The sequence below is a fragment of the Liolophura sinensis genome, chromosome 12, assembly GCF_032854445.1.
Source record: "Liolophura sinensis isolate JHLJ2023 chromosome 12, CUHK_Ljap_v2, whole genome shotgun sequence".
Lineage (NCBI taxonomy): Eukaryota > Metazoa > Mollusca > Polyplacophora > Chitonida > Chitonidae > Liolophura > Liolophura sinensis.
The window spans coordinates 21822950-21847873 of NC_088306.1; the positions used below are offsets into that span (position 1 = coordinate 21822950).

Consider the following 24924-nt stretch of genomic DNA (forward strand, 5'->3'; position numbering starts at 1 on the left):
TGAGTGTATCCGTCCATTATTAAATGTATATATGCGTGTCCTGAGCAAATAGTACTTTTTTTCTACTTACAAGTATGAAAAGTTTATCAAAATTTATTTTAATAAACACTAATTCTGCCTGACTCCAGTCTTGTACTAGCTATAAGTGGGTTATTAGGTTGTCAGTGGATCAGATGGGTTTTATTTTGGAGAAATCATTGTACATTAGTATACATTACACAGCATTGTGACACATGCCTGATGCTGAGGTACGCCAAGTTTGTTAACTGTATAATGGTTTGTGTGTGAAGGATTTGGGGAAGAATAGTGTCGTTGTAAATTGACTAAGTTAAGAAAAATTATATTATACATTAATTATTAGTGTGTACATGTATGTGGTAAGTTTTGGGATGTTAGGGTGAGCTGGTATTTTGTTATAGCGTCCTTCTGACACCCCATCTATTCTGAGGGTGGAAAGAGGAGGGAAGAGATTTAAGGCAGGGTGAATGCAGCCTAGCTTTTCTGCTCGCTCTGGTATTTAGGCATCTTCCAAGGAATTTCCACTCCTGCCTAGCAAAGGTGCGGCATGCACATTGCTCTGTTACTCTGATACACTCCCATAACTTTTGTATGCGACAAGAAAAAAAATAAACAAAAAATTTAAAGATATAACAATATCATTGAAGAAAGGCAGCTAAAAGGAATTTATTTTATGGTATAATGGCCACATATACCAGTAAAAATAGCGGTAGTTGTTTTACAGGTTGAATTTATCATTTTTTCATTGTCTGAGGAGGGTATGAAAATAAAACTTGAAAATCATTTAATTTCTGAGAAATGTGGACTATCTTAGTAGTGACTGTGGAAGATTTTGTCACGTGATCGGAGAGCATTGAAAAACAGAAAAATCATTAGAACATCAAGATTGAACAAAATAGAGAGGTGGATTTACAGTGTTCTTTTTATTCCGTTTTATGACTTTTAAATGTCAGCTCACCATTAAAACAAAAAATCAGCCTTAAGTAGGAAGGTCTGCAGCAACCTGCGGATGGTCTTGGGTTTCCCCCGGGCTCTTTCCTCCGTCCATGATGCTGGCCACAATCGCATAAGTGAAATATTCTTGAGTACGGCATGAAACGCCAATGAAATAAATAAGTTAAACACAAAATTAAAATGAACAAAGTTAGTAAAATGAAGGCTCTTGACTTTTCTTGAGTATGGTGTGAAACACCAATGAAATACTTATAGTTATTTTAATATACTTGTGAGACTGTAAAAATACATTCAAGTGAGCAACGTATGCAATGTGCAGATGCTTGCAGAAGTCTTTGTGACACAGCAAATTATCGTGTTTCTGTGCAATATGAGAAAATACCATGATAGACAGAGACGCAATATTAAAACCAGGCAACATAATTGCTCACCATTTTTTTTTTTAGATACAGTGTTATCTAATTATCGTGAGAATATATATCTATGAATGTACATGATTATTTAAGTTTTTCAGGATTAATTATATTGGATCCAGCAATTAGGGTAGATAATCTGTTTTGCTTGTTATGGGCAAAAGCCACGTTTATATGGTCATTTATGCTTTGAACTTGTAAAAATAGGAAGCGTTCTTTTTGTGTTACAGTTGCTGTTTTCTTTTTCATAAAGCATGTTTTCTTCTCAGCATCAATAAATCAGGTACGAGTGTGATGGAGAAAGATTAAATAAAGGCGAAATGCTCCAAACAGTGCAAAAAAAATCGAAGTTTCGGATAGTGTAAAATTTGGTAGTATTTATTCGATGAGTCAAACACATCTGTCAAATTTTTGTTCCATAAACAGATCAACATGTTCTATACCAAATGATACTCAATGTTAAAAAGTTGTTTGACTTTGGCAAACTTCACTACTGAGATATTTCCCCCTGGTGGAATTTGCAGGGGTTTTCTTTTTTTTGCTACACAGAATTCCAGTGGCGTTCAAAGTGTCTGGAGCTTGAGTAATGTCGGACAAAAATACAAAGTAGTTTTTTTGATACAATGCCCATTTTTTGCCCCCCAAAAAATTCTTGTTTCTGTGAGACTGTCTCAGGCTGTTTTTGACAAGAAATGTAACATACTTTGGCAAGTCTTATGTCTATAGAAGTGCCTCGTAGAACGCATTTATGATACATGTAGCTAGATTATCACACACTTTAACATAAAGAGTAAGACATCGCTGTGTGGGTGTTCCTTACATGTGAATACATAGATGAAACAACATCATGTAAGTTTTTATCAGAGAGCAGTACAACTTATTTTATGTCTGCAGTGAACATCTGCATTGCTTATGTAATATGATATGAAGTATACATGTGCATATCTAAACAAGTACGCACAGTTAGATGCACATGTACTGTGTTTTATTGATTTATTTGATTTTTACGCCATACTCAAGAATATTTCACTTCTACAATGGTGGCCAGCATTGTAGTGGGAGGAAACCGAGCAGAGCTAGTGGAAACTCCCAACCATCTTCAGGTTGCTGTCAGACCTTCGATATACTGTCGGAGTGGACATAAGACAGTATTAGCTGGACTTGAACTCACATTAACCACATTGGTGAAAGGCCCCTTGGTCATTGCCCCACGCTGGCATGCTAACCACCTCAGCCAGAGAGGCTCCAGGATGTACTGTCTTAAAAAGTATAGTCACATGTTTTGTCATAATGTATTATAACACGCCCACCAAAAGTGCCCTGGATCATTTTGACTCCCTCATTTGAATATCTATTATACTGGACTCAACTCGTAAGCTAATATATGTACACTTATATGGCTGGACAGCAGATTTTTTTTTTCCAATTCCATCTCTACCTTCAGTATTTTAAAACATTCTGAGATGACTATGGAGTGTAGAGAAATAATTCACACAGTTTTGTGAAGCTAGCATCTTTAATGACATGAACACATCTTTTTTATTATCATTTTAATAATTGTATGCATAAATTCCACTGAAAATAAGTTCTTTGGTGATCGAAAAGACTGTGAACTGAATAGATCTGTCGTTGTGCTTCTTTTGAAGTATGCAGTTGATGTATTAAAGCAGTCACAAAATAATTGGAGACATTGTTTATGGTTCAGGGGAGTTTTATTTCAGTACAATATACATGTATATATTGAAACATTCTTTTTCTTATTTTAAACATGATCAATTCAAGTTTTTGTCAAAGATTACTGGATCCAGCCATCTCATGATATAGAAACAAAAAGATAGTATCAAACAGCGTGAACAATCACATTTAGGTGTATCTGTGAAGGAAATCGTGATGTTTCACCATTATCTGCGATGAGTGATAAGATGGTTTTTGATGTGCTTTGGCACCAAGCTCTCCATCGGTAGACATCTCTCCATTTTATGGTAAACAGTTTATGTTGAGGTGTCTGTGTGACAATGTATGTTTGAATGTGTATGTATAATGTATAGTCTGTGGATTGGACTAATTCCAGGGCAGTTATATGTGTTCAAAAATACCTGAAATATACATTCATTTATCCAGTGAAGAAGGCAGTCTGGGATAACACTAGAGCTACAGCCTTGTGTTTGGGATCTCTGTACATATCCTTGATCAAGAATTACAAGCTTGGTTTTAATGCATTCTGTTAATCAATGTCATATCATGAACCACAGTCAAAGAGGTGGCTTTAAAAATTACAGTTTTTTTTTTGTTTTTTTTTTTTGAAATTTTAAGGTATGTACATTTGGTGATAATTGGTTTATAACTTTTAAATAAAAGTTTTAAGTGACGTATTGCAATCATCGAATAAATCAGCTTTGTTTATTTTTCTCCCAGTATAGTTTCATCCTTGACTGCATCACAGAAGGGTAATACTAAAATGGGCCTCCAATATTTTGCTGCTTTCTTTTGGCAGTCCTTTCAAGGAAGTGTCTTTTTTTTATCTTTTTACCTTGTCTTTGTGTGAAGGTGTGTTTAGAATTTTGAATACATCCATTGAAACCTCAGTAACCCAGCAGAATTGTGACAGGTAAAACCAAGCAGTCTGGAACGCCTGCCTGGTAGAAAATAGAAAGATGACACCATTTATATTGACAGGATACTGGCAGGTGGTTGACCATGTCTTTTCATGTTGACTCCCGATACTTAAGGTTGCACTTATGTCAGTTGTTACCAGTAGTGTGCACACATAGATGTAGCAATACTTTGCTATATGCTCAATCATTGCACGCTAAAGCACTTCAGTGAATCTTTTTACTCTTAATGGGGCCTCCGTAGCTCAGTTGGTTAGCGTGCTAGAGCAGCGTGATGACCCAGCAGTCTCTCACCAGCGCGGTCGCTGTGAGTTCAAGTCCATCTCATGCTGGCTTCCTCTCTGGCCATACGTGAGAAGGTCTGGCAGCAACCTGCGGATGGTCGTGGGTTTCCCACGGGCTCTACCCGGTTTCCACCCACCATAATGCTGGCCGCCGTCATATAAGTGAAATATTCTTGAATATGGCGTAAAACACCAATCATATAAATAAATTTTACTCTTTATTCCCAAATACATGTATGCACTTGTGTTTCTTAGAGTGTATCTTTTTGAACTCAAACACTAACATTCATTAATCATTTTATCACATCAGATGAAAGATATGTCCAGGCTCTCCCAGGTTTCCTCCCGCCACAATGCTGGCCGTCGTCGTATAAGGGAAATATTCTTGAGTATGACGTAAGATATCAATCAAATAAATAAATAAATCACATCAGATGAACAGAGACCATTGCACATATTTTATTTCTCCAAAGGCAAAGCAAAAAAAAACCCCAAAAAACAAATGGATTTACGGTCTGCATTGATGGATAATTCAGGTACTTTTATTTATAATTTCAGTAATTGAACATATAATTTATCTTCCCGAACTTCCACCTATAATTAGTGAAAATGTCATTGGAAAAAAAAAAGCTTATAATGAAAGATCAAAACATATCATCCACTAGTTATACCTTTCCCAATAATTGACAATCATACATGTAAGTTCTTCAGTCAACTGAATAAAGATTCAAGAGCAATCCAAGCCAATGACCAATGCTAGTAGGGCTTACTACACTACACTGTGTGGTTCATAATTTCATTTTTGTGTGAATAAAATTTGAATAAAACGTCAATCCTTCAGTTATCTCTGCCGATGCTGAAGATACATGTACAATAAATGTATAATACTGGTGTGGTATTTTCATTCGATATATTAGCATGTACACTGTTCCATGTGTTCACTCCATTAGGGAATAAATTCTTTTTCTTTTTTTTTTTTTTTTCGCTGAAAGACAACTATTGTATTGGTTTGTACAAATGAGCATGCTCTCGGTGAAGTTAGCGTTGTTCTACGAAGTCTTGCATTTTCATCATGTGATGCTGATGAATTTTTCTCTTTTTTGACCTAGATTCCCGCTAACTGTGATCACCATATTGCGTGTGTATGTTGACACATTCCGCTTCCTATTGTTTAGACCTAATGTAATGACATCTTGAAAGTGTGCTGGCCAGATGGGGGATAGCTGGACCATTCCTAATACCTACTACTGTGTACCTGAACTGGGTTAATGGGTAGCATGGGGTCTGCCTTCGCTAAGAGGCTACACAAGGGCTCATCCACTGAGATGGGAAGAGTGCTTTAGGTGTCGACCGACCAATAGAGGGAACCTGACTTAACATATACAGTGAAAAGTGCCCACGTACATGTAGACGTCAGCTTGGAGTGAAAATTAGAATTTCTAGATACCATCAGATTATTTTTTCTCGGACATCATTGTAACCTGTTAAGTGTACTTGTATTATTAGTTACTGTTTATATGCTTTCAGCTGAGCTCAATGTGATGGTTACTCACACTATATACATATGTTTATTGTCTATACGAGATAAAATTCTCCCATTTTCACTGAACAGGAATGCTTACATGGAGGGGACGTGTATATTTCCGTATCCTGCATAATTATATATCTCTTGACTAGGTTATCTAACCCCTTGGTTTGCCGGTGAAAATAGTGCTGTGGCAGAAGCTAGTCGCCAATATATCAGCCTTCTGCACTGAATTTGATGGGTCTTTCACAGGATAATTTCGTTACTCATTGATAGGATAGGTAAATGCATGGTGTCACAGAGTAACCATGTAACTAATATTTATCCAGCAGAAAAAAAGACAAAACTAGGCAGAAACCTGTTTCATGGAAAACCCAAGAGTGAGTGAGTGCTTGGGGTTTAACGTCGTACTGAAAACCCAAAAATCTTCAAGAATAAGTTCATGCCATATCGAGGAGCTCCGATGCGGCGACCTGGGAACCATGATGTCATCATGTTGACTGTGTTGCATTAATTAACTATCCTATGTGACGTCCTTATGTTTCGCTCATTGATGCACAACTTTGTAACTGTTATGTCTTGACATTGAGTCATTGGACGCAATTGCTTCAGCCAAACAAAAGGGAGATAAACCCAATCAGTAGATGCATATGACTTCAGCTCCAGGATATGGGAATATACAAAACCCTCATATGACATTTGCAGTCTAATTAAAACTGGAGCATTTTGCCTGGTGTGGGATAAATAAATAAATATACATGTACATGTCCTGCACGTGACTGGTTTCGTGGTACTGACCAATGCACATTAAGAAAGCAGAGTATTTCTGTCTGATTCACGATAAATATATGTATATGTACATTACTGCACAAACTTTACCAAGTTGAACTTTGTTGGTAAATGAAGTTTATGACTACTTTGTTACATGTTTATAAGTTGCCTTTGATCGTCAAGACGTAAATCAACAACTTCATTTTTTTTGAAGGATGTTCTTTTTTTTTCATTTTCTTTAAGGTTTTATTACAACTTTATTTTTTGTTTTGAAAGTACTTATCAAAGTAGAACTGCAGAAATCAAGAACGCTGTGTATTTATTCTCAGTTGAGAGCACTTTTGACCCAGGTCCGAACTGTAAGATTTTACATCCATCTTTTGGAGTTAGGAGAACAAAACAGCACAAGACTATGCAGTTTGAGGTTTTGAAATTGCCATTGTAAATGTCATGATGGAACTGTTTTCTCAGCCTCCTATGGTGAAAAACAACCATTCCAGTGTTTGCCTTCTGTTTATTTCCTGGCTGACTGGGAAGGGTTAATGTTTGTTTGAGAGTCGGTTTCAGCCTCCCTGCCTATGTTGTTGCAGTGAAAATCTTACTGTTCAATGATGATTCACGCTCAGAGAATGACATTATTGGGCCTAAACTCAGATTGTTCCTCAAAACATAGACCACAACTTCACAACAGCTGTTCTTTTTCCGTCTGCCTTACACTTGTAAAAAGATCCTCTCTCAATTTTCAGAGCATGTACATGTAAGTTTTTCCTTTGCTCTATAATCCTGGCTTATGGCCTCTAATTCAGTTTACTTCAGTGCAACAGAATTTGTGTTTTTAACCAAAAGTTGTAGATGACATGCAGACTACACTTCCAGCTTAAAGAAGAAACCAGGTCTGAAGTGACTTGTAACATGCTCTTATTGTCTGTTCCTCTGTCTACGTGCTTGTCTACATGCACATGCGAATACGCTTTTGGTTGTGTCATTTAGACTTATGCGTCATTACTGATGGTTCTGAACATAAATTTAGCCAGAATTTGAAATCAGGCTGTCTCGTTTCCAATTTTCTACTATTTTCTCTATCTGTGTCATGTTAATTTTCTTGTAAGCGTCTCAAAGACTCTAAGCACCCCCACCCCCCAGCTAAAAGTATGATTCTGAAGTACATGTACATACATCTAAATTTTGTAATCACACTTTCAACTCTTAGCGAATAATGTAAATTTCTTCAGATGAAGATGAGTACTTGTGCATTACAAATTTCATAACTAACTTATCTGTTTATTTGAATCTGTTCTATTCAAAAGTATTCTCTTACATGTGCTTACATGTACATATACAATGATGGTTAAGAATAGAAAAAGAAATGAAGAGAAAAAAGTAGGAAAACAGATATAGTGTGGAGAAAACCTGTGCCTTTGACCAGAAAAGCTCCAGACTGGCGATGAAGTGAAAGGTGAACGTGACTATGACTACCCTTGACTAATAGACTGTAATTTATTTGGTTTAATTGTGTTTTACGTCATATTCAAGGATATTTCACTTATACAATGGCTGTCAGCATTATGGTTGGACAAAACCAGGCAGGACACTGTATTAAAAGTTAGGTGGTGGGTAATCTTGTTGACATCCTACCGTTAAGCACGGGCATTTCACATGAATGAGATCGTCAATTTGAGCTTGTTTAAATATTTTTTTTTAATTCATTGGCAAACAATGTGTTCAGTTTTAGTTGGGAAATGGTTGTGTTGGTTTAGACTTTTGCCTCACTTCAGTATTTTGTGTGGTGTTTGATGGGCTCCTTATGAGATCCCTCTCACATGATACGTTAACGATTGTGTAACAGCTAACTTAACCCCCCTGCTAGGCAATTCCCTGTTTTCACAGTAAATATTTTTGCGCTTGCCAATTAAGACTGTCTAAGCTGGGTCTAAATCAGAAGCAAGATCTCCCCAGCAGATTCTTTACTTGATGCACAGATAGCCATGAAAACAGCTCTGCGCGGGAGAATTACGGCCAGGTATTTGGGACGGTATGCGGGTAGCATATCTGAGCAAATGGTGAAACGCTGAACGTCAGTGTTAAGTTCCGCATCGCCATTTGTTTAGTCTTCTCATCAACTTCTGCAGGGAAATATTTATACGTCTGTTAGGCTGTTTCCAGCAACATAATACTGTGAGTTAGCACTGGTTAAACAACAAAGTCCTTAGAAAGATCAGCTGACTGCTGGAAGTCAGCATACTGTCTTATGCGATCCCATAGTGCATGAGGCAGCTGTTATAGTTAGCAGTCTGTTTCCTTGTGGATTTTTCTACATCTTCATCCCATGGACATGTAACTCTCTGGCTGCAATAATTATAAAACTCTTGACAGCACCGACCAGTGGTTATTATACAGGTACCGGGGGTCTTTATTCTTTAATCTTTATATATCTTTAAAAAGAAGTTAAATGAAAACAGTGTTTTATTTTTATGACTTCAAATTATTTGATGAAAAGATACAAATGTGGAACTTCCAAATTCATGAAATTTATTGTTTTTTGTCCCTAGAGAGTAGAAATGAGACACCTTGACTAAAATGGTGTTATTCTGGAAATTGAAAACATGTGTGCATGTAAAATGTACACATCTTTTGATTTTATTTGCCTTCATTCACATGTATTTCTCCTTTAGAAAGAAAGGAGAAGCCACTTCCACAACCCCACCCCCTGTTTCTCTCCACTCCCAACCCCTACTCCACCCTCCTTTCCTCGCCTGTAGTCTTGGTAACCCAGTGGTTTAGTCATCTCTGCTTCCATTGTCATTTGACAATCTTTTCATTCTTCCAGTGTTCAGTTTTCATTTTCGATATTGCCAGGAAAACCTCTAGCGTTTCACAGGTTCGTGACATTACAATAATCATTCCTGACTAGGACGGGTCTTGTGTTCCATGAATGGCTCCCACTGTCCGTTGTGAGACAGCTACGTCATCCAGTTAGAATGTGAACTTTGTAAGGTTACGTTAATATCGGCGTCTTGACCAGGATATAGAACACAAGCCATGCTTTCACATGGAAATGTCAGTCATCAATATGAGCTGACTGGCCAGAGAAATATAGATAACCTTAGCGGAAAAACACTGCGAACCACATGCAAACTACCCTGTGATTTGTTCTGTTTACTGAATTAACAAAATGCATTTTAACATTTGAATTCTTAGGTGGGCTAATGGATCACATTTAAGAATCAGTGATGCTTCATACTTATTTTCGTGCCGAGCTGAAGCACAGCATTTGATGTTTGCATAGTTCATTGTTGTGAATGAGTGGAAAATATAAGTCAAAGTGAAAAAGCTCAGTTTTGAACCGCTGGAATCAAACATTGTGGATATGGTGAGTAAAGCTTAACCGTTCTTGCCACTGACCGAATTGTTTGCTTGGAGCCAATTTTGAGTACAAGTCTCGTATGCATATGGAATTTGAGATTTGGTAGGTACCTGGCAAAGGGTCATGGTTTCGCGAAAAACGCAATTTCCTTCACCCATAAACGTTGCCTCCATTCTAATTAAATGTTTATATACATGCGTGTATAAGTCTGGTGTACAGTAGGAGGTGAAGCACCAGTCGTTTAGAATTAACGGTATTTATGGCTATTCAGATTCTGCCTTGCAATATCCTGTGTATGATTCATAATGACAGCTTGTCTGAAAATTAGAAGTCTTGTATACATACGGTAATGGTTAATATACGTGTATGGTATGTCCAGGTGTGTAATAACAGAAGCATAATGGCAAATGTAATATTACACAGTTTGGAAGTACATGTATTACTTTCAGACCTGTTTAGTAAATCATGCTTTTTAGCATTTATACATGTATATATATATATATAAGAACATTACTTATTTATGTAGACAATTGTCTCAGGATATTGTAACACATGGTGTAGATTACCAGCCATTATGTTGAATTATAGCAATAGAAATGTAATGATACAAGTGTATTAATATATTTGGTTCCACACCTGATATTTCACCTTATTAAGTGTTAATAAAGATATGTTACTTCTTTAAGACTGATTAATAAGGATTACGTGTGGATATGTCAGACTTTTTAGGGTAGACGACTTTATTTGCCATTACCTGTCATTGGTGTGTGGGTGACATTCGTGGTGGTTCACCTGGACAAATTTTATTACAAGTGTATAGTTATTACAATATCAAAGCCAGCTGCTTGTACATGACCTTTTAGAAGGAAATCTGCTGTAATTCTTCAACCTTTTCGCATGTTTGCAATATGTTCATTCAAGCATATTCTGAAGGCATTAATCTATATAGAATGATAAACTTATACTGTTTGTGAAATCCTGAATTTGGTCAACCCAACCTATGTAGTTTTGTCTCCAAAATCAAATTAAAGAGGCATATAAATTGCACTGAAAGTTGCTCTGTCATATGCGAAAAGGTTGAGGAATTGGGCACCTAATTGTGTATAGATAATATGTGGAAATGAAGAGGATACATCTTGGAATTAATTCGTTTGGAGCTGATCATGGCTCCAGTCTTAAGGCATACAGAGTGTGGGTTCAACCCCAGCGTTGGATAAGGAATGTCTTCCACCAATGTGACATGTATCTTGTGACGAGCTAATCTAGGTCTACTCAGATTTTGATCACACGACACCTCTCTAAATTTAGGCTAAGAAGTGCCCTTAAAGTCAAATTTAACTAAAATTGGTACTCTCAGAGCAGATAGAGTATGTTTTCTTTACAAAAGGTAGATTGCACTGTGTGGCTAGCCAAGTTTGTTCATCAGTAAGAGAAAAATTATGAAAGATCAAGGGTAAAGGAAAATTAAAGGAAATGTTTTTGAGTGCCATTTTAAATTAACGTTTATGACATAAGTCACGTATTCAGGTTTATTTTGAGACAGTGTCCTATAATTAGGCCATGAACAATTAAAGAATACATGAAACGCTTTGGTTTTAGTTCTTAATGTTCAGATTATCATGTGCAATAACATATAACAGTACAAATAAATTTTTCAGCTTTCACTTTTGGGGGTAAAAATGGCTTCAAAATACATTTTTCTTAGTGCCCTAACTGTCATTCTGGAAATTAAGTAGCTTACAGACGTGATATCAATGATATCAACCCAGTTTAAAAAAGCTTCCTCAGTGAGGGACAGACAGAACAGTTCTGGCCGAACGGGGGCGGAAGTGTGGGAAACAGGGGTGATGATAGCAAGGGAATTCTGTGAGGTGAAATATAATGATTGTCAAGGAGTTCCGTGAGGTGTTGATTGTGAGGGGATTCTATGAGGTGAAGGGGTGTTGATTAATTATAAGGGAATTCTGTTAGGTGAAGAGGCATTAACTGCGAAGGGATTCTGCGAGGTGAAGGGGTGTTGATTATAAGGGAATTCTGTGAGGTTGTGACGGGATTCTGTGAGGTGAAGAGTTGTTCTTTGTGACAGGATTCGTTGAGGTGAAGGGGTGTTGATTATAAGGGAATTCTGTGAGGTAAAGGGCTGTTCATTGTGACAGGATTCTGTGAGGTGAAGGAGTGTTTATTATAAAGGATTCTGTGAGGTGATTAGAGGAATTCTATGAAGTGAAGTGGTGTTGATTGTAAGGGAATTCTCTGAGGCAAAGTGAAGTGATGTTGATTGTAAGGGAATTCTGTGAGGTGTAGGGGTGTTGATTGTGAGGGAATTCTGTGAGGTGCAGGGGTGTTGATTATAAAGGATTCTGTGAGGTGATTATAAGGAAATTCTCTGAAGTGAAGCGGTGATGATTGTAAGGGAATTCTCTGAGGCAAAGTGAAGTTGTGTTGATTGAAAGGGAATTCTGTGAGGGGAAGTGAAGTGGTGTTGATTGTAAGGGAATTCTCTGAGGCAAAGTGAAGTGGTGTTGATTGAAATGGAATTCTTTGAGGGGAAGTGAAGTGGTGTTGATTGTAAGGGAATTCTGTGAGGTGAAAGTGTGTTGGTTGTAAGGGAATTCTGTGATGTGTAGGGGTGTTGATTGTGAGGGAATTCTGATTTCTCTGACATGAAGGGGTGTTGATTGTAACAGAATTTTGCAGAGGTGAAGGGGGTTGATTGGAAGTGAATTCTGTGAGGTGAAGGGGTGTTGATTGTTATACAATTGTATGAGGTGAAGAGTAGATTATTAGAAAGGGAATTCTGTCAGGACATAGGGCAGACAGAAGAAATAGCTGCCAATCTCATCACTGATCTGTCTTCATCACTGAAATGAACTTGGCTGCAAACACCAATCATTGCAATTGATTCTGTGTTGTTAAGGATGGTGTTCCCTGGTGCACTATCAATAAATTAGTAAAGCCTGTCGCACCGCATTTGTGGAAATTCAGTTCCTTTTGCCTAAATATTTGGACATAAAATTTACTGGAGCAAGAACTCTGCCAATTAAAACGGATAGCCTCTCAGAGCGTGATGACATAGGGCAGGGTTCACTTATAAGCAGAGAACAGCAGGGATTGGTGAGTATCATCCAGTGTCTCAAACTTTTATTGAAGACTCCTTGTAGGATGGGTTGAGGAGCTGTGCACTGGAATATAACCAAGCACTTTGGCTGTTTGATCAGTCTTTGCTTTTCCCTCCTCCCAATCTTATTACTAGTGTTGGCTTACAGGAAGTCAGCAACGATTGAAGCCCACTGAAGTTTATAAGGCACGAGAATAATGGACGTCCGTCAGTGGTCCAAAGTCGACTCACAGACAATCGACAGGTAATTATGTTAACTGTGGGTCTGCTCGCTCCTGAGAGATGGGTGTCTAGACTCCACAGCTTCAGCCCCAGTGCTCGCCCCGTCCTTCCTTTTCACATGGATCCCGCCTTGAACGACATTGCGTAATCCAGCCAGCTGTAGCTGCATTATTGGTTATGAGCTGATGTGAGAGGAGGCTTCAGTGAGCAGACAGAGACCAGGCGAGTAGACAGTCTGACCTCGCACCTTAGGTCAGTGTGACCTTTGACCTAATTAGGAGGACAGGAATATGACAGCGCCTGTCTCATGCGCCATCTGCCGTTGTTTTTGTGTGCCTTCATCCGCCTTGTTTTTTGGTTTTTATTATTTATTCAACCCCATTGTTTTTGTTGTGGTTGACTGTGGCTGTATATGTTACAAGGATGCAGAAGCTTTTAATTGTTTCATCAGTAATGTAAATGAGAACAGGCTCGGGATGAGATGAGACGCTTATTATGCATGCTGTGGCCTCGGGGATAATTTTAAGTTCGCATATTGATCAGGATGTGCAGAGTCTGAATTCTCTATGTGTGTTAACAGCTACACATTTAATATCAAGTACCAGAGAAGTAGAGTTGAATGACTTGAGAAAAACATATATTGATCATACTATTCAAAGAATAGTGACATTTTTGTTGTGGCACTATCCATTCTAAATGTACTTGTAAGCATGTAGTATGAAAATGGGTTATCAGCGATCAGGAACTTCACCAACAATATTACAAACAATTATCTTCTTTGAACAGTTATCAAATATAAAAGATCAGGTCCCTGGATCACGAAGCGATCTTAGACTTAATTCAAAATTTCAATCATTAAATTTGGTATTTTCCTTTCTGTAAGTCTAGCTGAAATTTGTTTTTCAATAACTTACCTTGAATTTATGCTGTCAAGCCTGATTTTGGCCTTGTTACGTAAGAAATAACAATTTTAAAGTGATTTGAAATTTTGACTTGAAAGGGTGAGATTGCTTCGTAATCCTGGGGCCTGTTACAGAATTAAAGAAGAATAATTACACAGGAGGTGTGGCGAAATTGAAAGCAGAGAAAAAAACTTCTTTTTTTCCCAATGACATGTTCTGGGTGTGGAATTTTTTCAAATGAAACTTGAATTTTTTATTGTTTATAAACTGGTTTATTTGGAGAGCATACATGTAGGTTATCTCCATGTACATAAGGATGAGATGCAGTGCAGAGGTACATAAAGAATTATGGGGGTAAATTTTGTTTATTAATTGAGCTGTAATTCCTGTTCTACAGCTGCAAAGACAAAAAGAATTACAATGTAATTTAAGCTTTGTTTACTTGCTGTTTCTTATGAAGTATACCTTCATTTTTTTTTTTTTTTTTTTTTTTTGTCATTCTTAATTTTTCATGCACGTATTCATCTATTATATTGCTGCCTGTAAAGGACCCAAATTAAACGACTAACCTCAAAACGTGTCGCCAAGATATGTGTACAGTTGAAACACTAACAATGTGATGTTATGCCAGCCCATATCCTTTTATTTGTCCTTTGTCTAAAGATATATTCTGCCTGTTAGTTTTTCAAAACTAAATCCACAAAAATGTTATACGTTTCAGTGAAAGACTACTGTATAGTGGGTACATGACATCACGCATGGAAAAGTTTTTCATTTTGTTGCCAGAGATTGGTGGTTTATGCAAGGAACTCGGGTTTCCTCCACATGTGTAACTGGCTGTCATCTTATACATCAATAGTTCTTGAGGTACGTGGAAAAATCTGTCAGTAACCTGCTGATGGTTGTGGGTTTCCCGCAGGCTCTGCTCGTTTTCCTCCCACCACAATGATGGTCGCTGTCCTATAAGTGAAATATTATTGAGTACGGCATAAAACACTGATCATGCAAATAAATAAATAGTACTTGAGAATGTGTTAGAACAACAAGGGAAGAAATCAAACTAATAAATAACTGCAGTACATGCTGTTGACTCCTGTTTTTTAGGTTAATCATGTATTGAAGATGATAAGGTTAGGAATTTGTCAAAAGTACATGAGGTTTATGCAAGGAATGAGGGTAAGGTCAAAAACTTCTCTGTGTATAGAGCTCCCAAGTGTCGAGTAAAAATTGAAGTAATGATGATCTGGGACTTCTCCCCCAACACCTCGCTTCACGTGTCACTAGGTAAGGCCTTTAGTTTCCTGAAAGTGATGCATGATTTAAGGGAACTTCACTTTGCCTCCCCAGGTAGGTCTCCTGAGGTTACTGTATATGTATGGAAATCCCTCGTAGTGGACAACGCTTGGCCTTGACCAAGCCACAGGTGGCCTACAGACTATATTAATACATGAGCATATCATGTACAGCCCTTACAGACAGATATGTGAAAAATAAATTACATGCTGGGAAGATAGAAATGAAAGGATGAGACAAATATGCTGGGTTAGATGAAAGCTGGCCATGACCCTTGTTTTACCTGAACACCTAGCGTGATAGTTGTTTATAAACTTTGCACGAACCATTACGGGATATCCTTAAAAGTTTATTTTTTGACCCACATTGTTATAGCCTCTGTGGCATTAATTGCCTTTCTTTATTTATTTAGAAGATATAGATGATATAGATCCTCAGATTTTGATACACATGTACCTACACATGATCCATATTTGTGACATTTGTCACATACATTGTCAGTTTTTGCGCATTGCTTTGGTTGTCTTTGTCACATAAATTGCAACCGGCCCGGATAGCACAGTTGGTAGAGCGTCCGCTTCGGGACCGGTAGATCTAGGATCAATCCTTGATCGAGTCACACCTAAGACTTTAACAGAGGAAGTTGTAACTTCCTCGCTTGGCGTTCAGCATGAAGGGGATAGTGCAACGACTGGTTGACCCGTATCAGTATAATGGCTCGGGCGGGGTGGCTTACTTGCCTTCGGTAAGTCGTCTCAGTGAAGCAGCACTAAATAAAAGAGCGGTGGGGGTCCGTCCTGCAACAAGGAGGCACATTACACGTACATGCACCCTGATGATTCCTTCGTCGTCATATGACTGAAAAATTGTTGAGTACGACGTTAAACCCCAAGCACTCACTCACTCACATAAATTGCCAATCTCTTTGACGTTCATTTGCCTGTATTCATAACGTGCATGTATATTGCCAATTTTTGTGACACGCTTTATTGGTCTTTGTGACAAACATTGCCTGTTTTTTTTAACATGCATGAACATTGCCAGTATTTGTGATTGACATGAATTGCTTCTTTAATACAACAAATACACTGGCAATCTCTACGACTGGGTGGGTCATACAAAAGACTTTAAAAATTGTACTTGTTGCATCCTTGCTTAGCGCTCAGCATTGAGAGATTAGAGCATGGAAGCAGGACTGGTTGGTCTGGTGTCAGTATAATGTGACTGGGGGGTGGTGTCAAGTCTGGTCTCTCTGGCATTATACTTTAGTGGTGGACTCTGATTGGACTAGTCCTGCCACATGAAGACACAGTGAGTAGGGTAGGGTACACAACCCTAATGACTTAGTCATCACAGGACTGATAAATTGTTAAATTCCAAGCATATATACATGCATACTCTTTTGAATATTTGTAAATATGACAAATAATAAAAAATAATTAATTACCCAGCCACGACATTTCAAGCATTGGTTTGGACTGAAGATTATTAAACATCGAAACCTTAGTAATAAGAGTTAAATGTACATTGTAAGTGCATTGAAGACAAAGAGGATGTGGTATAAAAATTCCAAAAAGTGAAGGTTCAAACATTTGTAAATCATCTGTATCATTTGTAAACATCTGCTGAGTGCAGGTACAAGTTCATTGTCCCTGACCCAAGCAGCAGAACAATTTTCAATACGAGTGCCTTAAACATGCAGAAGCCCTTGTTTTTGGAGAACTGTAGATAAATAGATGTGTAAGATGTTTCTCAGTTCTGCATTGACAGGTTTTATCTCCTGATTCAAGGCCAGGAATTCACAACAGGCTTTACCCAGCAGTTCGCTGGGGATATCAGGCTAGACTGTTATTGGCACCTTAAAGATCTTGGTGAATGGTTATGTAAGTGGCTGTGGACGCTATAATCTAATGGTCCACAGAAAGCCTTAGTCAGCCACTTAGCCTCAAGTCTCTTCCCGCCCCAAAGCGTGTTTCTAGAGCCAAATAAATGTCATAAAATATTTAGCTATATTGTAGAAAACCTATGTACAGATATAGTAATGTGTATTATAGAATACTTCATAACCGTATTATGAATTCTGCTGTTTTACAAAGACATATGATGAATGACCTAAACTTTTGTTTGAAGGTGCATTTTTGGAGGCAGATAAAATTGAGGTCATAAAATAAATCTTTGGTGGTGAAAGTTACATTTTCCCAGTAAGACATCATCATGACTTCTAAACAAGCCTGAAAACATTTTGTCAAAATCTGTGGAGCTCCCAGTATCAGGCAGAACGAAATTTATGTCAGCTACTCCAAGTATCAGATCTTGTGGGTCTGATAATCCTTCACCCCTCTCTTCTGTTTTCCACCCTGCAGCTTTAGCTTTTCTGACTGCCCCATTAGGAGGCTGTGACCCTAGGACATCTCAGGTCACAAGAGTCATCAGCAGCCCTGGAGTCAGGTCTTGGAGGGTGAGGGGTGGGGGTGGGGGGTCAGTATAGGTACCTCAAGGGTGCAGACTGGGGCACTTAAGGAGTAATTAGGTCTAGGTGTGAACAGCTGTGGGTAATCAGGTTTATGCCCTTGATGACATGATGAGAGGTCCCCTTGCCCCCTAAGACACCTTTTACTCTTCTCCCCTCACTCTGGGGCCCTCTCAAACACATCTGTTAAGGCCCTCATAGAACTGGGTACCTGGCCTAGCTTTAATCTCCCACAAATTGGTAAGGGGGAGACTGGATGGATATCTGTTAGGCTTACAGGACATGTACTGTATTTCACCATAAATTTAAGCTTTTCTTTAACGAGACAATTTCCTTGATTCTGATAGGTTTATCCACCTTCTGGGACCAATTGAGATTTTTTTTTCTTTAAGTTTGATTAATTTCTTATCTGAAAAACTCAAGTGTTGGCACCATAACCATCATTTTGAGTCCTTTGTGTGAATCTGAAAGTAGACTTTACATGCCAACCAACTATACAGTAAAATACAGTATAATACATTCTAAAGATGTTCAGCACATATACTTAACCTGAGAATGTCATTGTGGCACTCATTCTGTTTCCGGTAATTAAGTGAGCCTAATATATGAAGGGACAAGAAAAGAAGACTTGGGTTCAATCCTGGTTTGGGTCATGCCTAACACACCTATATACGTACCAGCTGTGACCAGTGTGGTTGGATGGTCTTTGTTCCAATCAAGGCACCGCTGCTAGGTTTGTGCTGTATTGGTGGCCATCCACATTTTTGGTGGTAGGAACATTTCAAGTGCATAAGACCCAACAGGTAGATTTGTTTCGCTTTGTTTTGGCATGCTGTGGAAGCAAGTAGTCTGTCCATTTTATTAGATAATCTGTCTTATGTTCCAGTGTTAAGAAAGCACAATAACCTTAATCTGTACACTGCAGTACTCAGATCCAGACAATGTTGATTTATACAAGATGTTGGTCTATTAAAACATGGCCAGAAATTAAAATGTATTGTACATGCATGTAGTCTTTAATTGTAGGACAGCTAACTGTTGAGATTTCTGAATTCGGGGCAGAATTCTTCTAATTTTGTTCTCTTCAGATTTCAGGTTGAGATAAATAGTAAGAAAGAGTACCCCAATTCCTCAACTTTTACTCATATTGAAGAGCGACTTTCAGTGCAATTTATGCACATCTTTAATTTGATTTTTGAGACAAAGCTACATTGCTTGGGTTGGCAAATTTCAGGGCTTCACAAAAAGTACAATTTTATCTGTGTAAACAAAATAATTCTTTCAGAATATGCTTTAATGAACACCTTGCAAACTTGTGAAAAGGTTGAAGAATTACAGTATTCAAGGTTAATAGGTTGTTGTGTGAGGAGTGCAAATTTCAGTAGCTAGTCTGAAGGTTAAACCATAAAACCTTTAGCTTGCCAGAGAAAAAATAAACTTGAAGCTAATCATCAGATCATTTTGAAATGATATGTCATTGATCAGCCCTTGCATGTTGTATGAATTAGATGTTAATTCAGCGCTGTTACGTAATAATGATGGGTGTCCTGTAAGCATGCGCTTGTGGTGATGTTATTCTTGTTGATTGCTCACCTGTACCTAATGGCCGTGTGTCATGTCTGGGACAGCAGCCATGTTCTGTTACTTCCTGATGTAAAATCCGCCTTTCTGCCTAGCTCATTAAATAGATATGAGCGCGGCCTATCTAATTCTGCATCCCCAAGGCCCCTGTTTTTGTGTTAGCATTGTCGACAAGCCACACAGGTGGGCTTGCCTGGATGACCATGGATAACGCTCCTCCGATAGGTAACCGCCGCCTTTGTTCGTGCTCGGCAATCAGAACAAATTGCGACAGAGTCCGCATTGAGACTATAGACCAGGCTTCCGCACAAGTTAACAATGATTCTGTGCAAACCATTCTCGCTGGTTAGGGAAAAAAAGCTGACATTGTACGTGTTTCTTTCACGGATAATAAAGATTCTTGTGAGATTTTTCATGTCACACGTGACTTTTCTTGGAAATGACCTTATGTCATTCAAATTGAATTAATTAAAAAAAAAAAAAAAAAGATGCTATGAGCTGAGGTATTCATATTAACATACTACATTGAATTGAGAAGGAGTGTGTATTGCATGTACTTGAATTCATATTTACTGCTGTTTTGTTTTTTTCTTTTTTGTATTAAATGTAGACACGTACAGTATAGTGTATTTGAAATTGTTGGAGAAAAATCCTTAATTTAAAATAAAAAATCTGTTGGAATGCGTCGTCCAGTGCTTATAGGGGCATACGTTCTATTGATACAATATATCATTTTTGTACGTGGGTGATGTCGGGAATTAGTGGAAAAATTAGGCATTTTATGGCTTGTGACGTGGGGAATAAGCTGCCTAATTTGGAACAAATCAATGCCACTTTCGACACAGACAGGAAAAGAGCAATGATGGTAGTTCTCCGCCTGTGCAGAGCACTGACAATCCGTCTCTCCTGATTTTTTTTATTTTGTGTCATGTCAGGTCACTGTGACATAAGTGTTTTGACTCATACTTTGTACAGGCTTTTTATTTCACTGGTCTTCTCTTCTGTGCTTTATGTGCACAATGTGAACGGCAAAAGTTTGACTTTCTGCAATCTGTGGCCCAGATAATTTACCAGTTGGCCAAATCCAGCTGTTTTCTTATCATTCGATTATTATGACTGGGTCTTTCTGTCAGTGATCATGTTGTAGAAAATAGAAAATGTGTGATGTACATGTACCTGACTCTTAACAGCGAGTATAGTCAACAAGCAAGGTTTGTCGGTTATCTGCCTAAAATAGTGTGTTTCTCCGAATTCCATTATCTGTATTATAATTCGCCAGAGCGTTTTTCTTAAATATACTTATATATGCACATTGCTTAATATTCATACATGCAGTAGTTAGAATTTGTTTAATTCAGGATTTTAAATTGTAAGAAATTGTTTCAAATTTGTTTTTCTATGGGCAAAATGTAGCAGGTAATGTTTTTGTTTGCCAGTTTGGTTTTGTGTAATACATCTTCCCAAAAACGGTGGCATTTTTTTGTTGTAATAACTTTTTTTGACTCCAGTAGTTTGCAAAAATATGAAAGTCTTCACAGTAGTCTAAAGGACAAATAAAAATGTGCATAAATGATATTTAAACGAGGGTTTGCGTGCTTGCTTTCATATATTGATGTAAGTAGATTGTAGTTTGTTTGATTTATTTATTATTTATTTGATTGTGGTGTTTCGCCGTACTCAATAACATTTCACTTATATGATGCCGGCCAGCATTATGGTGGGAGGGAACAGAGCATAACCCGGGGAAAAACTCTCAACCATCCACAAGTTGCTCTCAGACCTTCCCACATATGGCCGGAGAGGAAGCCAGCAAGAGTTGTAGTTTGTTTGATGTGATGTTGCCTGCAAGATTAAAATGGATTTAAAAAAAGTTTCATGGAAACTTAACAAAATTGCATGAAACTTATCATCATTAGGTTGAGCTCTTAGTAGTGTTACATCTATTTTGTCTCTTCTTGTTTTGCAACTTCTTATTAAATTATCGTATTAATTATCTAATAAAGAAAAGAAATGAGTAGGAAAATATTATTCAAATGTCTTCACAAATCATCCATCAAAGAGTTTTTTGACAAATTAACTACAACATTTCAACAATTTTTTCTTTTTTTCACTGTTTACCTAGTTTAGTTTTGGGTATTTTAGCTGATTTAAGACTTAAAATTGTATTTAACATGCTTTCTTTTTTGTTTTTTGTCAAGTTTGATGTTTTTGTAAATGACAAATGAAGTATTGGTAATATCTGCCCACTTCTGTTTATGAGTTATTTGTTGTATGTTGTAGACTCCTATCAGAGTCATGTTGGACAAGTACAATTGGTAAGTATCTCTGTTCTTACCTCATTTCTCACCTGGGATTAGTATAATTACAGGTGAGTTGAATATTAACATGACAAGAGACAAAATTGCTTGTTCTGTGAAGATTATTAGTTTGCTTTATGACAATGCAGTGCCAAAGGGTAGTGGTATAACTCCGACAAATCCAGTACCTGTGGTGAACATTGCAAATTTTGATTATTAATTGTACTGGGATTATAATTGTTTTTATAGTTAAGATTGTTAAGTGATGTTTGATGTAGATCATGTGAATGAGAAAAAGGATTTTGCTCATATAGAAAAGTTTAATACATGCCCAACTCCTCAACATATTCAACCACGACTGCAACCGATACTTTGAAACATTCTGAGAGAACTGTGGTGTGTAGAAAAATAATCTGCCCAGTTTGAAGAAGCTTGCAGGGGCCTCCGTGGCTCAGTCGGTTAGCGCGCTAGTGCAGCGTAGTGACCCAGAAGCCTCTCACCAATGCGGTCGCTGTGAGTTCAAGACCAGCCTATGCTGGCTTCCTCTCCGGCCGTACGTGGGAAGGTCTGCCAGCAACCTGCGGATGGTCGTGGGTTTCCCCCGGGTTCTGCCCGGTTTCCATCCACCATAATGCTGACCGCCGTCGTATAAGTGAAATATTCTTGAGTGCGACGTAAAACAACAATCAAAAAAAAAAAAAAAGAAGCTTGCACAAACAAATCTTTTTAGCGTCGTTTTCATAATTATTGTATGCATAAATTGCACTGAAAAAAGTGCTTTGATGGTTGAAAAGGTTGAAGATTTACAATAGGTCAGGTATTTATTGGCAATAAACTTTCCTTCCTTTGTGTAAGGTGAATGATAATGCTGACACATTGCAAAGTTAAGCTGAAATTAGAAAAGTGAATTTGTGCAAAAAGTTTGTATCATATAGAAACACTGAAACTACATTGACTAACATCTCATTCATGTTTAGTAACCACATATTCTTTTCTGAATGAAGATGGAAAATAAACATACAGATTTTTTTCCTGGAGTTCTCCATCATATAATACAGGTGAAAAGTCTAGAGCTTTGATGTCCCCAAAAGGACTGATTGCAAAAACTGGAGAAAGGCCTAGAACAGAGATTGTTTATGGCCAGGTTACACTTGATAGATATCGTGGGTGTTTGAAGAAGTGTTTTTGTCATCAAGGTATATCTGTAAGTAGTATACATGATCCAGACATCTTCTGTCAGGTACTCCGGCTTTCTCCAGAGACTGCATGTATTAAACTCGAGGGGATTTCTAAAATAAAACAAAAAAAAAATGTTCCATTGACAGACAGGTTATTGCTCGACACTTGTACCAGGCTTGGAGTTGCCATGGCAACGCTGTCAGAGAATCTGTTGTAAGTTTATGGAGTATAGTATTTATGGTTTATTTTTATGTTTTCATGTGTTGTTTTTTTTTTTGTTTTTTTGGGTTTTTTTTGGTCATTTTTATGCCAGAGCTGTGGTTTGCTAGAGTTACTTGTACATGGAAGAGTTTTGTATCTCAGCTTCATTGAACATTTCATCAACTTCGACATTCACATATCACTGGTAAACCATTTACCTGGAGATTATCTGAGTTGTGTATTGAAAGAATTGAAAGACAACGATGGACCCAGTGTAAAGAAGCATCGATAAAGTATTCCAAAAGAACTTCAAAAATAGCATAACTTTTTATTTTTGTGATGCTGCACAACCGAGGTATCGCAGTTCAAAGTAAGCAAACCATGCACAATGAGACATTCATAAGCACCGCCATCTTATCAGTTTTATCCAATCAGGAGCGAGATATTTCTATAACCTGAGCACGCGTCTGGTATCCACTTGCGTTATCAGGACCATGTACCTGTACCTATGACCTTTGGGACCATAACCTAGTCTTTTACCAATGACCCTTGGGACCATAGAACAGCCTTTTACCGGTGACGTTTGGGACCATAGCCTAGTCTTTTACCAATGACCCTTGGGACCATAGAACAGCCTTTTACCGATGACGTTTGGGACCATAGCCTAGTCTTTTACAAAGGAACCTTGGGACCATAGAACAGCCTTTTACCAAGGACCCAAGGGAAAATAGCCCAGTCTTTTAAAAATTACCCTTGGGACCATTGCCTGATCTTTTACCAGTGACCTTTTGGGCTGTAGCCCACACATGGAGCCATTGCCATTACTAATAACTTCTGGGACTGTGGAATGTTTGATGTCTAAATTTTGTAGCCATAGAAATGGTTGCTTTAACATCACAAACTCCGTAAACAACTGCCCTTCTTATTTCACCAGACAAACGTCCTGATTTAAAGTTGTGGCCGAACCAGAGAGGACTGTAGTCAAACCTTTCGTGTAACGTAGCAATTAAAAGGCAAGCCTCTGCTGCCTCCTCCCCCCTCCTAAGTACCTCTGCTGCTTATGTATCACAGGCAAAGCTGTCCCGTGCATTGACATTCATCACAGCATATATACATGTGACTGACAAGCGACATCTATACATGTGTCATAGCAACATGCAATCTTTTTTGTGAGAGGCCCACAATGGAATCCTGAGGTCCCATTCTGCAGCCCTGAAAGCTAATGGATGGAAACTGCTGTTCTTTCTGTTTAACCGCACAACACTGATATTCTGTGCTTTTTTTTTTTTTTAGTATATATATTTTCTGCCATAAAAATATATATTTAATACAGCGCAGAATAGAGGTCATGTGTCAGAGGAGACTCCTGGGAAATACACTGATATATATACAGCTGAATATGGATGTACAGGATCCAGCAAATAAATCATCCCAGTATCTGTAGACATGCATGTATGTTACATGTGTTTCTTATCTGTATCCCATCATTCATTGCCAGTGGTGGCTATGTGCATGTGTGTAATATGGCAACACACAGATACATACATATGCATGAGGTTTGTCTCCTCATCTTTCTGTACCTCTCTGACAGAAATGGATGCAGTTTCATGGCCGCTTAAAGTTTTAGAAATGTGAGCAAGAAATTCACATTTGGAGTCGTCCAAGTCTTTTTCTTGCCAATGTATGAATAGAAAATGGTAAAGTTTTATGCCCAGAAGTG

General features: G+C 37.9%; 1 long non-coding RNA gene across 1 annotated transcript in view; it reads left to right on the forward strand.

Moving 5' to 3' along the window:
- Positions 1 to 24924, forward strand: part of LOC135479007 (uncharacterized) — a 95297-nt gene that overhangs the window by 36783 nt on the left and 33590 nt on the right. The window contains exon 4 of the long non-coding RNA XR_010445802.1: positions 21808 to 21842. This is a non-coding gene — a long non-coding RNA (uncharacterized LOC135479007). The remainder of the gene's footprint in view (positions 1 to 21807; positions 21843 to 24924) is intronic.